Raw genomic sequence first — 16,310 nt, forward strand, 5'->3', positions numbered from 1 at the left:
GGGTGGAAGACTAAATTTTGCATTGTGAGGTCGTATGTACAAAAGACGAAAAAAAAATCTGTTGTAACTCTGAATTTTTAAAATCTCTTAAAGCGTGAATTCGTGCCGCTCAGAAGAAATTCTGCTAAAAAAAATCTGAATTTTGTAAATAAAATAAAAAAAATAAAATTTTAGTCCAAATTTATTTTATCTCCTTCGAAATATTTGAAGCGATACACATATGTTATACCAGCGCTTACCCCAATCTTCCATACACTCTTGATAGGCTCACGCTGGTATGGCTTATAGCTCCTTCAGCGAGTTTTCTTTTACCGATTCAGTCGACTCAAAACGCTTAATGCGAAGGGGTGATTTGAAATTCGGGAACAGGAAAAAGTCGCACGGCGTCAGATCTGGCGAATATGGTGCGTGAACGATGATAGTTGTTCCGTGTTTAATAAAAATATCGCATACTTTCGCCATCTGGTCTTTTCTTACGAATGGACTCACGCAAACGCTGTATAATGGCGTTTTAGTCACGAGCAATCTCTCTTTCAGACCCACGATGATCTTTCAGCACAATGTTTTTGTTACGGTTTCTTTGGTGTTTATACCACTCGTATGGCTGTACTCGAGACATAGAAGAGTCCATGTAAGCTTTTTGCGCCATTTTCAATGTGTCAATGATGAAAATTTAAAAAAAAAATACAATTTCAAATAAACTCGTTCTTTTACTGAATATTCCATAGCAAAAATCGCCAAATGCATTAACAGCGGCCGTGAACAAACTAATTGACAGTTTGAGCAAAATTTCTTGACAAATTTATACTCTATGCTAGGGATGGACAAACCAAAATAACCAAAAAGTCAGAGTTCAGCCAAATAAAGTTTGCTTAGCGGACTATGTAGATCCGCGAGATGGCATTAGCAGTCCAACATAATATGCTAATGAAATGATGAGTCTAAGACGAAACATAGAAGTAAAAAAGAATAATATAAACGATTGAAAATAATGAAAAATATATTGCTTCAAAGCAAACGAAACTACAATTCAGTGGCGGTCTAAATGTTACTCATCCTGTCTTCACATATGCGATACAAAAAATCAGCTCCTAATAAATTACATATTTGATAAAGTGGTTGCAGTCAAAATTCAGCTCATTCATCGTAGAAGATCCTTTTTGATTATGAAATTTCCCGTGTATTTTCATTTAAAAAATGTCACTTGCAATTATTTGGTCATGTGTATAATAGGGTTTTCATATCATCCGACAGAAACATCTCGGACAGAGAGAGTAGAAATGCCAGCGTCCTGCTGTACACAACACGTGGACAAAGAATGGGTTCCTCTCATCACACACTAAGACTAATCTCTATCACAACGGCTTTATTCGCGAATGATCATTAAGGTGTAAACATTTGAAGATTTTTTCATACTACTTGAAACGTCTGCAGAAAGCGTAGAAAACATCTAGCTTGCTCATTAGCGGTGCATAGTCTTGTGAAACTGATGACACAGCCAGTTAGCTATAATTATTTCCCAAGTAATACGATGATCATAAACATTACAATAAAATAAAAATGTATTGTTAATTTCAAGAGCGTACTAATTTCAATATCCCAGATTTGCGGTTCAATGGATAGGGCGTTGATTTTACAAGTCAGTTGTCGTATTTTAGAGCCCCGACCTAGAAGGATTCTTAGTGTCAGTAGGATCGTCGTACTAGCCATGCAAATGCTAAGAATCGGCTGCGAAGTCTATTGAAACTTGAAACAGAAAGGTCAAATTCCACAAAAGCAATGTAATGCAAAGACTTTGCGTTGCTTGTTGTGGTTTTATTTTAATCCATACAAAGCAATTACTTTTCCTAAACTCGAACTCAAGGCATGAACAAACGAAGGTATGAAAAAAGTGACAGCATTCCTATCGGAAATTGATCCCTGAAATCTGCTACTGCATTTCCATCATCGATACAAGCCCCAAGCGAGCATCGTCATTGTTTGTTGCTATTTATGTGTGTCCTATCGTCTATTTACAGCAGTGTGATGACAGTTTTGCCAACATATTTTCAGTGTCCCGAATCCGACGACACGAACGAATATTTCATGAACCTTTGCATCCCCATTCAAAAAGGCACAAAAGGCTTCCATCCTATGTTTGTTTGTTTCTCTGTTTCGAGGTTCTAAACCTCGCCTGGGGTGGCTGAGGGGAGAACGACCGGTGGATCCAAGATTTGGATTCTGCGCAAATCTTGCGATGAGTCATCCTTTCCATCGAATGCCGCACATGCCGACTAACACAGACAGTTTTTCGGTGGGATGAGGCTTTTTATCCATAGGCATCTATTGAATTGCAAATGACCCTTCGGTGTGCGTTCTGTACCCTTCCACCCAGTGCCAGTCACCGGTGCGAACCTGTCACTTGCCGGTGTTGTTATTATTATGATGTATCTTTCCGTTTGCCAGACGCAAAACGAAGGAGTCTGCTGCTCTTTCTTGATGTGCGATGAATGATGTATTAAATTATGATTGGGGCGTATGTGAATGGTTTACAGTGAAGAATTTATAATACAAGTTCATGGCACTAGTCGTCCAAGAGCCATTTCTTTCTGTCATCGAGGCTTTGATCAAATATACTATCGCAACTGCCTTTGATAAATACAATAAACAATTAGTCATGTTGTGTAACTTTTCACTCATACAATTCATATACTTACTGCGTCAATAGCATTTCGATATTGAAGGAATCTGAAACGAAGAACACCTTACAAAGTTTCTTTGCAGTAACTTTGCAAGACCTGTAACAAGGTTGTTAAACACCAGCTCGCCTCGTCATTGACCTATTTGAATATTTACTACTCTTGAAAGGGTCATCCGTGTATTTATCGATTATTGGTGAATACCGTGCAAAACTAATTGTACACCGACAAAAAGTCTTATCGTTCAGTTGTCGGCCTTCACGGGAAAGCCATGAGGCGACTAAACAACAAAATCCGTTTCCTTTAATTTTACGAGTTCACGAATGGCAAAGTGCCTACCGATATCGGTCACGAATCGTAATTTATCGCTTTTATTCGATTATTTAGGCATGAGGAACGAACAAAAAAAACACGCGATACAAATATTAACTTTTAACAGGAACACAGCCCAACGACCCATTCAGATACTAGATAAGGCCAAATCACGAGCGTGCTATGTGAGCTAATACGATTTTGATTTTTGTTTCCTACTAGAAGGATATGCGCGATTTTATTACAACAGACAGTTTCATGCATTATATCGAAATTGAATTTTATTTATAATCTAAAAGAATCTGTTAAAAATATAAAATTAGTTTTTGCATGTTGAATAATTAAGTGTTGATTATTCAGAATTCCAAATCATTTTTTTACTTCTGTCATAGAATGCTGCTTTTGCAGTTATTTCTAAATCATAACACACTTTCAAACTTCCACGAACAATTATTTTGATCTTAAAACAAAGATAACCGAGCCTTTTCGTTAGTGAGCCTTTTCATTATTTCAATCCACCTAGAGGTGTGATGATCCCTTTCTCATAATAGTTGATGTGAGCCATCGATACAAAAATTCAACAGAGTTCTAGGAATTTGGCTCAATTACATGATTTTTAATGAAAACAAAAAAAACATTCCTGAATATGAACTTTTTGCACTAATAATCTTGCAATTTTACACGGACGGATCACGAATTGAAGAGGCTACTGGGATTGGTATATTCAACAGTAATGTTTCGGGTTCATTTATGCTTCAAGAACCTGTATCTGTTTATATAGCATAGTTAACAGCAGTTTATTATAGTTTGAGTGTAATCGTCACATTATCTCCAAACCATTATTTTCTTTTCACAGATAGTCTGAGTGCAATTGAAGCCATTCGCTCAAACGCTGCTGGCAAAAATGAACCTTTTTTCTTGGGCAAAATAAAATAGTGCCTGAACGTCATATTGAATAATAATTACCAAATCACAATAGTTTGGGTCCCCGCCAAGGGGAGAGTCGCTTAACACAAACTATATTGTGCCTCTAAAAAAACACGTAATATACTGTGAGTCAAAGTGTGCCACGCTGTTCCCCATGAAACAGCTACTTGTCAAAACTGAGCCCTTGTGTGCCGCAACTGTGCAACTGTATGAAAACGAAAGTGCCAATATTGATAAATGCGGCAACGCATTGTGTTAATGTGTGATTGGCACATTGTTCTAAGCGTCCTCCCCTTGGTCCCGGCTCATTGCTCCATTCCAGGCAATGAAAGAGCCGATATTTTAGCCAAACGTAGTGCTATTGAGGGTGAAATTTATGAGAGACCAATTGCTTTCAGCGAATTCTATAGCGCGTCTCGCCAAAGAACACTTACCAGCTGGCAAGCTTCTTGGTATAGAGATGATCTGGGTCAATGGATGCACTCAATTATTCCTAAAATATCGACAAAGGCATGGTTCATGAGACTGGATGTGAGTAGAGATTTCATTCGTGTGATGTCCAGACTCATGTCCAATCACTACACGTTAGATGCACATCTTCTTCGAATTGGACTTTCCGAGACTAATCATTGTGCTTGTGGCGAAGGTTACCGCGATATTGACCATGTCGTTTGGACATGCGTGGAGTATCGTGATGTCAGATCTCAACTAATAAATTCCTTGCGTAGCCAAGGTAGACTATCCAATGTCCCAGTTCGCGACATTCTTGCTTGTCGTGACGTTCCTTACATGGAACTTCTTTATTATTTCATTAAGTCCATTGGATTTCCAATTTAAATTTCATTTTATGTTAGACTGTTCTCTCTTCCATGAGTTCAACCAATAGCCAGCTATCTTATATTAAATAAAAGTGATGAACTGATACAAACAAACCTGAAATAGTTATAAGATCATGTACAAAATAAATGTATTTTATATAATGTAATTTATAATAGCAACTCGCTTGATAAAAACAGTGTTTAGATTAACTAATGAATACCAACATACTAATATGATATTTAAAATGTAAACCCGATTTTCTCAGAGACCGCTGGGTCAATTTTTGCAAGCATAGATTCAGATGAGAGTCTTCAATCCCATAGAACCATTCCGAATTTTCGAGAAATTCGTATGCGACTATGTGTGTGTGTGTGTGTGTGTGTGTGTGTGTGTGTGTGTGTGTGTGTGTGTGTGTGTGTGTGTGTGTGTGTGTGTGTGTGACAAATAATGTCTCTCACTTTTCTCTGAGATGGCTAAACCGATTTTCACCAACATTTATTCAAATAAAAGGTCTTATGGTCGCATACAAAGTTGGTATGTTAGTATGCAGGAAAAATGTGAAATTAATATCACCTAATTTCCTCAAAGATGGTTGAACCGAGTTTCACAAACTTATTTTTAAATTAAAGGTAGTCCCATACAAAGTTCCGGAATATTATTTCTATCCAACTTCCGATTCCGGAATTACAGGGTGATATGCATCAAATATGTGGAAATAATGCATTATAAATGTGAAAATAATGTCACTCACTTTTCTCTGAGATGGCAGAACCGATTTTCACAAACTTAGATTAAAATTCAAGGTCTTATGGTCCCATACAGAGTTCCGGAATTTCATTTGGATACAACTTCCGGTTCCGGAATTACAGGGTGATATGCATAAAAAATATGGAAATAATGCACAAAAAATGTGAAAATAATGTCACTCACTTTTCTCGGCGATGAAAGTTCTTAAGATGCCATAAGAATATTCCAATTTTCATTCGGATCAAACCACTGGTTCCGGAGATAGGGTGCTCAGTATGAAAACGTCAATTTCTGGAATATTGGCTAGTGATTTTCTCTAGTTTGCAAATCACGAGACATGATTTGCTGAGTTTTATCCAAATCCGACTACCGGTACACTTTTTCCAAAATTCATGTCATAGAGAATCGTAAAAAAATGTGTAGGTCATATTAGGGCATGGTTGAATGAACTGAATGTCGCTATGCCAATATCCAGCCGGAAGTACCGACAATAGAAATCAAATCTTCACTTTCTCACATATGATGCAATAGATTTTCACTAACTTAAATTCAAATGTGCAACAGAAATCTTAAAAATTCTTTTCTAAACTAAAGTTGTGGCATTTCGGTAATTTCTGCTGTAATATATAGGAAAAAATGAATAATATTAGGAAGGCATCATTGCACAACTAGGTGGATTAAAAAAGTTTTTTTTTCTAAATTTGACTCATGATTTCTAGTTCCTGGGAAGTACCAGAAATAGTGGTAAAAAATTCGAACGGATAGTTTCTATCAGCTGAAGAATTTTCGTATTTTTTTTAACTTGTATTTCGATCCCAGATTTATTCATTTAGGAACAAGCTAAAAGCTCAGTGGAGCTGAGACTTTGTTTCTCCTTCTCCAACAGGCATAAAACCTTCTCACCTTTTGTACCAACAGATTACATTTATCCAAATGATACATATTACACATTATCGTAAACTAATTTATCAAACTATCTCCTCAAAATATCTACAATTTCCAAACACGCAATTCACAACCAAAGCTGTCTGGTGAAAAAACTTTAAAATAAGTTTTCTACAGTGTTCCGGGACAAATGAAAATCGAATACATTTGAATTATCGACACGTACTAGGAAATGGTTCATAAAACTCAATTTTCTCTGAACAGCTTATCAAGGGTTGAGCGGATTAAAGCGATTTCAGGCTATATATGTTATTGAAGTTTTCTGAATTGCGGAACATGAGTCCTATCAATATGATCTTTGAAATTGAGCTTAGAATCTAATTACACTCCTAAATCCTTGATTGATGAAATCAGTTCCAGGACTGCCGTCGAAATAGTGTAGTCTTACGGGATCGTGTTTCGTTTGCGAGAAAATGAGATGACGGAACATTTTGAGGTGTTTAGTACCATCCTGTTAACGTTGCACCAGTTATGGAATACATCTAACTGTGTTTGTGTTTGAAAGCGAGGTCGTCAGAATCTTTGATAAGATGGAACAATTTGAAATCATCGGCAAATGGTAACTTCATGCATTCCAACGAAAAATTTATGTCATTTAGGTATAATAAGAATATGAACGGTCCCAGATGGCTTCCTTGTGGAACTCTGGAAGTCGCAATGAATGTTAAAGTAACGTGGGCACCTATTTTCACCTTCATAATGCGGCCTGTCAGATATGAATGAATCCGAGCTTTCCGAGTTTGAAAACTGGAATCTGGACAAAACTTATCGTCAAAAACAGAAGATAACTAACTGTAAATGGCATCGACTTGATGATGCGCTTGCATAGAGCGAATGATCTATGATGTGTAGGACACATCTCGGTAAATTTTAAACGTCAGTCAAATGTAAAATTGAAAGCGCTAAAAATGAAATGCTTCTGAATGGTATTAAACCGATTTCATTGCCATTGTAATTATGTCCCAAAGGATTTGAAAAAGTGGTAACCCAATATTGAAATTTTATCAGGGGCAAAATGTGATTGAATGGCAACTTTCATAGATAGTGACCTAACATTTAGTTTACAGTTACCTACAAAAAATCATTAAAAAGAGACGATGAATTGCAGAGCATTTAGAAAAGACTTTAGGATGGTTCATGCTAAAGCAAGCAAGATTAATACTTAAAACTTTGGAGTACGCAATCCCAGAGACATAACCACGAGATTGACGTTGGACTACATTCGAGATGTGATTACCGTTTGACCGTTTAAAACTTGTAGTATTGAAACGAATTATAACTAGGGGAACGTGCCACTTGAGCCAATTAGTTCTGATTCCTGATTCCCATATTAAACACTGTTCGGTGCATTTTTCTTGAACTCAAAGCAACGAAATGTTGGTTTTATTTGCATTCGTTTAATGTGCAGTCCGCACTGCGAACGGTTCACTACACACTAAGAAAATTTCGCAGAATTCGGTCCTGTTTTACCGAATTTTCAACAGCTGAACGTTCAGTAATCAGATCGGTTATTAAATTGATTACCGATCGTTCGGTGATTGATGAACTGTCAAACAACTACCGTAAACTGTAAACCAAATGGATCTAACTGATTGTTCGGTAATTTTTCGTTTGTTTGTTTTCCTTTGGTTGAAATTCTGGATTTTCGGATTTCAAAAAACAACATAAATTTACAAAAACGAATGAAGAAAATTCCAAAGTGTTGTGGCTATGATTTTATTCCACGAAAAAAAAAGGTCAAATGTTTTCCGGCTGACCGGAATTATGAGCGCCTTCCAAAACACTACACAATCCGTTGAGTTCGTCAGAAATTAACCTCGAACGATTTGTGTAGGCAGCAAGTGGAAAAGTGATTTATTATTTTCTGCCTATAAGTAAACAAAAAGTTTTTAGTGGTTTCAATGTTTTAAAAACTTAAGCACCTGTACCTAAATCCATTCGATGTGTTAATTATTAGTAACAAATAAAATTTTTCTCATTAGTTGTCTGAAGCTCGTTCAAGCTAGACGTATTTTCTTTCTGATCCGATATTCCTGACTGAGTACTCGAACAGATTATTGGAAGATAATTTTACCATACGGACAGTATGGTTTTTACCGTACTCGGTGGCTATTCAGATTTACCGTATGAATTTTACCGTATATCTATTTACAAAATTCTGTAACGAAAATTTACGTCAAACTCAAAATTATGCTATTTTTTACCGGACAAAGACGTCCGGTAAAAAATAGCATAATTATTGTAAAATACCGTCATTTCTATCGATTACCGAAATTTCTCGTCAAAAATATAACCGAACAAAGGAATTAATTCTTAGTGTGTAGACTGATTATTTTGTTAGATTTTTTCTAAACGGATTATTTTTACTTCCGATTTGCATATTTCTAAGAAAAATAATTCTAATAGTCCTTTGGAAAACACTTAGAATGGCCTATTCATTGATTTTTCCGCGTCGCTCACATTTCGGTGTATCATTCTCGAATGCGAACGACCAGCAGCTGGATGATGACGCAATCACTCATATGTTCCAATATTTCATATATCTTAATATTTCAGTGAAAGGAACTATCAAAATGCTGTACGGGTTTCATTTCTGGCATTCAGGAGGACCAAATTGTAGAAAACTATTCAAATTATTGCAAACCTTCGATTTGCAAAGAAGTAATCTTAATAGTTCTTTAGATAACATTTAGAGCCATTAGAATGGCTGATTATGTATAATGTTCCCCATCTTTGTTCACTTTTCGTTTTCTTTTTCCCCAATGCAAACGGCCAGCAGCTTGATGACGCAATCGCTCTTGTTTGAAGCGAAACTCACACTGCGAACGTCCAACAGTAGATATGCTCACAGAAGAACTAGTTGTTGTTTTTCTGCGTTTGGGCTCATTTTCGCCATTGACTGGAGCACCAGCTGAATAATGCCGGGTGTAGTTCCACTGTCTTGGCGTAGATGCCTGCCTGCGCACCCGATGCGTCTCCGTTCAAGGATTATCATATACTGCAGTTAGTAAACTTGCAACAGGGTCTATTTATAAATTCGGTTGATTTTATTGTTTCGTGTTTGGACCTTTTTTTTACTATTTAAACAATGTTTTCGTAATAAACGTGGTCAATAATCTTACATCTTTTTCCATTCGTTTCGTGAGAGAATTAGAGAGAATACTCAAACAGGGAAAAAGTTATTAAAAAAACAAATCTGGAGTAATTTCATTACATTTTCGTGTTGCGAATTTTTGAAAATGCATTTAGGTGAGCACAGTAAAGAAAGACGTATTCCTCCGTCAAAATTCTTTGTATGGATTTAGTTAAATTCAATTCGAAGCAAAAATTTTTGATTTCCAAAGCCATGTTTAAAGAAAATTTCATATTTATGTTATCCTTTCTCGAAAAGAAAGATATACTCGTTAAATCTGCGAAGAATATGGTATAATCAATATTCAGGTATGTCTACAGCGTCCGGTACAACATCACAATCGTTTAATGATTCTTTCTCAAACAAGAATCTTACGGACGAGAGATGCATCCGTGGTAACCCGTCTAATTCTATGTAGTCAAACGACCGGTTTTTGATATCTGTACCTAACCGAAGGTGAAATATCGACACTGATCGGGTGTCTGGTTTGCGGAGGAACCATACTTACGAGTCGCGGGTTATAATTTAATTGAAAAAATGAAAAAAAACGGAACATTCTCGCGCGTTGCGAGGAAAAATTGCAGCTGCCGAGGTTAACGGCTAAAATCCTACTGAACACCTTTCAATGGAACTTCCACGTCTAATTCTGCGATGTGTTGTTATTTGGAAGCCTTCCGAGGCTGATATATTTTGGAATGTTTAGCAGTGCGGGCTGTTTGGAGAAACACACAACTAATTACTGGAATCCGAACGGCACGGCCAATCCACCGGCGATGATACAATCATGTGCATATCCCCTTCAGAACATACGTTGTCGGATTCACCGACTTCCATAACAACAATTGGATAATGGGTCTGCAGAAGCTAATAATCGACCGAGGCACTCAAACGGAAGCGAATTACTGTTCAATTAGAATAATGATGCACGGAGATTATTTCGTTCAATCGCATCTCGCTTTCGTAAGTATGCACTCAGATCTCTAGGTATAATCGTAAAAAGCTTAAATTAAAGTAGATTTATGTGTACTTCTGCGGAAACAAATGATCAGATACAGATAAAAATGGTGTTTTGGGGGAGCTTATTTCATTGTATTCTTGGCACGAATGAAGACAAGTAATACTTTTTTTAAGTTTTGCGAAACAAAATATACATCAAAATACGCCTGTAAAAATGGGGAGTGGGCTGTAAAGTATCTACCATTTATTCACATATAGCTCTCAAATAAATGGATAATCAACTAGCGAAAGGAAGACGCAACTCAAAGCTCATCGAACTTGTGCCGCCAATGGCTTTACCAATCGACCTACACTTGTATCGTGCTTAATCGATCTGAATGTTTATCCGAATGCCCAACACACGGAACATTGGCGGCGGAAGAGTTGCAAATTTGGAGAAAATACTCTTACTGCAGTGGACACACACAAACACAAGACTAGTACGGTCAGCCGAAAGAGATCTCTAGTGTTTTCCATATTTCGCCAAGTTACATCTTCTGGCCGATGCTGCAGGCAATGATTGATCGAAGCGGCTTCGGTACAAAGTTGGGAACTTTGATTTTCGGCTCGTTAAAGACGTTCGGAGGCCAAACCTTGCTTCCTATCCTACAACAGAGGTAAAGTTATGCAAAACGATCTTGTGTGCAGCCGCAAAAAATTAAATAAAACGATTACTTAATTGTTACGCATGCATTTGAAAAAAAATGTACTCGTTGGAGGAGGTTAAGAGCAACAAACATTTCATTGAACACCCAACCATGCTCTCGATTCACTAATAGGCCCGAAAAATGATCGAAGAAGAAGAAAAAGAGAAGAATGATCGACGTTCCAGTGTTTGGAATGTTTTGGTTTCAGGCAAATGATCATTGTGTCTGATGATTCTCATTAACAGCATCCAATGCATTGGCGCAATAGACAAAACGCGTGCGGTGGAAAATTGCAAGTTGTTGCACCGGAGTAATTTTCCAATCATTTCGACACGGACCTTACCGACACATGCATTCGACCTCGAAAAACGAATTGAAATAAAAATGAAATGACGAAGCCAGTGCATGCTGGAGATGATTTAACGAGGCGTAGGTGTTGAAAGCAGTAATTAAAAGCTGTTGAATAAGTCTAATTTTGTCCTCGATCACACACGAACTTGTTTTTTTTTAGAGATTGTACAAACCAGTTCATGTTTAATGGAGTAGCTCATTTCGTTTGATTTCGGCAAAAAAAATGACACTATTATAGATATAGCGAAAGTGATGTTAATGCAGTACCATTTGAACAGATTAGTTTGGATTCCTGAAGTCTTTTACCGGTTTTTCGTGATTCGAGTAAACAACACATGAAGCTAATATTTCATAAATAAACAAAAATAACACTGTTAAACAAACCATTAATTTGAAGCAGACTTAGAATGTAAAATTCCTTTCCATTTGTTAAAAAAAAACAGTGCAGTTCGCTTATCTGGAATCTGGCTAAATCGTGCCGAAAGATGACTTTGATCCTATGGCTGCGGATAAACAGCAACAACTTTCTGGCATTATTCGATGTAAACTTGGGATGCCATCGTCGAGTATGTGACGAATGGTTCCATTTTCAGGTCACAACTGCAAACCGTTTGCCAAATCATAGCCACTCTGTCAGATTTGAATGAAACTTTCTTGACAAAAAGTTACTCTCCATGCTACCTTGATCACAGAGTTCCCGGAATCACCACCATATGGCGCTCTCAGTCACCCGATTAAATTTTTTATGTTGCCACATCTGTCATTGATATTCTATTCAATTTTGCGTTAAAAACGGTTTCAATGGTGCAACGACATTGCAAATGTTAGAAGAGTGTTTCGGCAACGATACTCTGAAGAAAACTGTCGTTTATCAGTGGTACGAACATTTCAGAAGTGGCCGTGAGTCTGTGAATGATTCTTTTCATAGAGAGAGAGAGAGAGAGAGAGAGAGAGAGAGAGAGAGACGAAAAGGAATTTGCAGTCGACATATAATCAATCGTGTCAATTTGTCAATTTGTAAGTTTGAAAACCCCATTTAATTATTTTGGAATGCAAAAAAAAACGAATATAAACTGCAGCTTTTTGCACGTTCTTGCTTTATCTTAAAAAAGACGTTTCTAAACAATTTATTCTTTGCAAACCCGGGTTCGGCCTTTGCTTTTAATGCAAAAACAAGCTGCAACGGTATTTCCAAACTATTTGGCTCTTATCCGATTTCGGCATTTAGTCGTTCAAATTTAAGACCGAACAAAATAAAACACACTTGTATTTATCGTTTTCTGTCATGACTAACTCTCAATTAGTAGCAAATCATCTGTAATTTCTCTGCAAACTTCATGTTGACAGATAATATATTGCCCGTTATCACAAAAAATGCATCATTCAATCGTACAACATGAAAAAGTGAAACGGATACGGTTAGTGTTGCACTTCAACACATGCGCTCACCTATGATACATTTCCTTTAATTTTTTGGCAAGGGGTTTTGCCTTGACTAAGAAACTTCTGTTTTTGGTGTGTTTTCTACGACATGTAACAACATTGTTAGGAATAAATCACTCGAATGCCACAAGGACAAACATCCTTTAGTTTTATGTATAGCCATTTGGAAAACTGCTACCGTCACTACACAGCATTCTATGACTTCCTTCCAAAGTTTTTTCATTGGCATAGTGAAACAAAAAGGAAACAAATCATCGATTTATAATACTACCATTAAAAATGGTTGAACAGCATGCAGAATGTTTGATTCAAACTGCATCCTGTGTTGTAAAACTAATTCATGAGCTTATTATCATTATCAATGTCATTTATTTATATATACCCAGTTTCCATTAATGAGCTATGAATAAAAAGGGATATAAAAGGATACATCCTGTATTTACGACATCGATGCACCTCATCTATTTAGAAACCTCGGCAAATACATTCACTGCACGACAGCAGCTCGTTGCATTCCAAAGCTAGAAAAGAAGTCCCATATTGTCTAGTGGTTAGGATATCCGGCTCTCACCCGGAAGGCCCGGGTTCGATTCCCGGTATGGGAATTTTTTTGCCCAAATGGTTTATACTGATAAAACCATTACATATTTTTAATTGATGTATGGCTTAAAACCTCTTATTTTCAAATACAAATGAACTACTTCAATCTATTGTGTTCTGAATAAAACGGATATCAGCAGATTAGTTCGATTCAGCAAAGGGGTTTTTTATATAATACCTTTAATAACGGCCTAGAAATCTCCTATCAATATTCATTTTGAACAAAAAATGGAATCTCTGAAGAACGACTGCCATCTACGAAGCAGATACCATTAAACGAAAGAGAAAACTTTGTTTGTTTAAGCTCACGATGTTCGATGATATCGTTTGTGTGTATTCTATTTCATTTCTCTTCCGTGTCAACACTCTTTGTGATAACTGAATTTGAATATTTGGTAAAACAAATTGAATACAATTTTCACATCTATCGTGCAAATGAAACGAACATAATTTTCAACTCAGCAAAAAATAATTTGGGCTGTTTCGCCAGTAGTACGACGATAAAACTCTGTATTGGTCCGAAATAGGGCATTTCAATTGATAATCGCAGATAGCACAGATAAATTCTAGTTTTAACTTGTTTTATATCGTTTGCAATATTTGCTTTTAAAAATGCTTATTCATTTCTTGTCCATTTTTTAGAGAGATCTTATTGGTTCCTGAGTTTGAAAACAAACCATTCATATAGATTATTATTATTTTTTCATAGATTAAAATTTTTGTTATCGCCTAATGGTAGTAAAATTGTCGGTATTTTAGATCGAGTTTCAGCGCTCAAGTAATATACTGTGCTAAAAAAGAATTTAGTGTTAGAATTTTAAAGCGATTCATACGTTTGAGATAATGTAAACACAAAATTTGTTCAATTTTTACTGGGGATTCTGTTGAATAAGTTACAACAAACGTACAGCAATACAAAAAATGGCATATATACATCTAGCTCAAAACAATTACTTCGTAATATAAGTCCTCAAGATTATCACTATCCATTAATAATCAGTAAGTCGTCATTCGCTTTCGTTCAAGACATCAGCAAAGACACTTCGCCTCGGAGCACATGTCATCTAGTATTGTGAATGACCGATAGGTTAAAACCGGGCTAAAATAAACAACTAACTAACTAACTAGTATTGTATAAACAGAATAAACTTTGCGTCTGCTTCGAGATTCAAATTGAACTACGAAATGTCACTGGAACCTGAATTGGAAATGCTATGCGTTGAAGAGTTCAAGATGACTCGCAAAAAACAAACCAATATACACAGCGTTTACTTTCAGATACCTTCTTCTAAATCAGTGGTTTTTAAACTCTCCCAGTCATTGAGGCAGCAAAGCGAAATTTCTTCGGTCTTACTTTGTGCTCGCCCTGTATCTGACCTATATGCTACTCAATTCATATTATTTGTATATATATATATATATATATATATATATATATATATATATATATATATATATATATATATATATATATATATATATATATATATATATATATATATATATATATATATATATATATATATATATATAAATTTATTTCACCTCGGTTGGTTCATATTCATATTATTTATCTGGGAAAGCATATATTAATATCTTCTCCAAGAAAGAATTTCGAGGGACAAAGTAATAGACCCATCTTCTACTTGTTATTAAAAAAGTCCATAAAATAAATTAGAATATTCAAACTAATATTGCTAATGAAAAGGTTGTAAAAAAGATTCCCATACCGGGAATCGAACCCGGGCCTTCCGGGTGAGAGCCGGATATCCTAACCACTAGACAATATGGGATACATACTTCTCAATACACTTGAAGGCACATTCGAAGCTAGGCAAGTAACATATCTGCGTTTACTGTAAATGATGGAGCAATGATACGAGCGAAGGAAGAAAGTTCATGCCAGCGTGATGAACACAATGGAATGAACTGTAAAACAGTGTATGTGATGATTCGAATCTGATGCTCACGAATAAACAACAAGAATCGCGTGCTGGTCAGCCTACAACAGTATTCCCAACAGCAGTACCATTTTAGCTCTACAATTGAGAATCATGTTTTCTAGCAATGAAGCTAAGCAACCAATCTAAGAAAAAATGCAGAAGGAGCACTAGTTATGTCCATAACTATATGTCAATTCAATTGATGCCGACACGGAAAGTTCAACTAGTTATATAGAATGGTTTATCATTGAATGATGAGTTAGTTCATTGAATAGTGATTTTAGGATAACATATAAGTCGAGTTTGGCAGTATATGTTTACCATTGAAGCAACACCTTTCAGCTATCCCATATGGTCTAGTGGCTAGGATATCTGGCTTTCACCCAGAAGGCCCGGGTTCGATTTCCGGTATGGGAAACTTTTTTTACCGTGCGTTCAAATATTTTGCTGTATTTTTGAACGCAATTCTGTGCTGATGAACATTACAAATCAGAGAAATTATTACAAGTATACCGTGATAACCGCGTTCAGCATACGGTATATTTCAGTGATTGGTAGCATTAAACAAACAGACGCCATTGGAATATGTTTTTATTTATGTCATTTAGCACAAAAGCAATGGTGAAAAGCAGCAGGTTAACTGTTTTATACTGAACGGGCGAACGGCAAAGCTCAAATTAGCAAGAGCCCTTGTCGCTCGAGCGCTCAGATTTGAAAGGATCATTTTGAGGTGAGGAAAGGGTCAAAAGGTCAGCAGATGTCAGTGAAC

The 16,310-nt window shown here is 36.3% G+C and overlaps 1 protein-coding gene and 3 non-coding genes across 7 annotated transcripts in view; 2 read left to right on the forward strand and 2 right to left on the reverse strand.

The window, feature by feature from the left end:
- Positions 1-16,310, reverse strand: part of LOC131439580 (coronin-1C-like) — a 97,577-nt gene that overhangs the window by 39,233 nt on the left and 42,034 nt on the right. The window lies entirely within an intron of this gene.
- Positions 13,532-13,603, forward strand: Trnae-cuc (transfer RNA glutamic acid (anticodon CUC)). Its single transcript has one exon. It is a non-coding gene; the product is annotated as a tRNA-Glu (tRNA).
- Trnae-cuc (transfer RNA glutamic acid (anticodon CUC)) lies at positions 15,320-15,391 on the reverse strand. The gene has a single exon. It is a non-coding gene; the product is annotated as a tRNA-Glu (tRNA).
- Positions 15,887-15,958, forward strand: Trnae-uuc (transfer RNA glutamic acid (anticodon UUC)). The gene has a single exon. It is a non-coding gene; the product is annotated as a tRNA-Glu (tRNA).

Source organism: Malaya genurostris, chromosome 3 (assembly GCF_030247185.1).
Source record: "Malaya genurostris strain Urasoe2022 chromosome 3, Malgen_1.1, whole genome shotgun sequence".
NCBI lineage: Eukaryota > Metazoa > Arthropoda > Insecta > Diptera > Culicidae > Malaya > Malaya genurostris.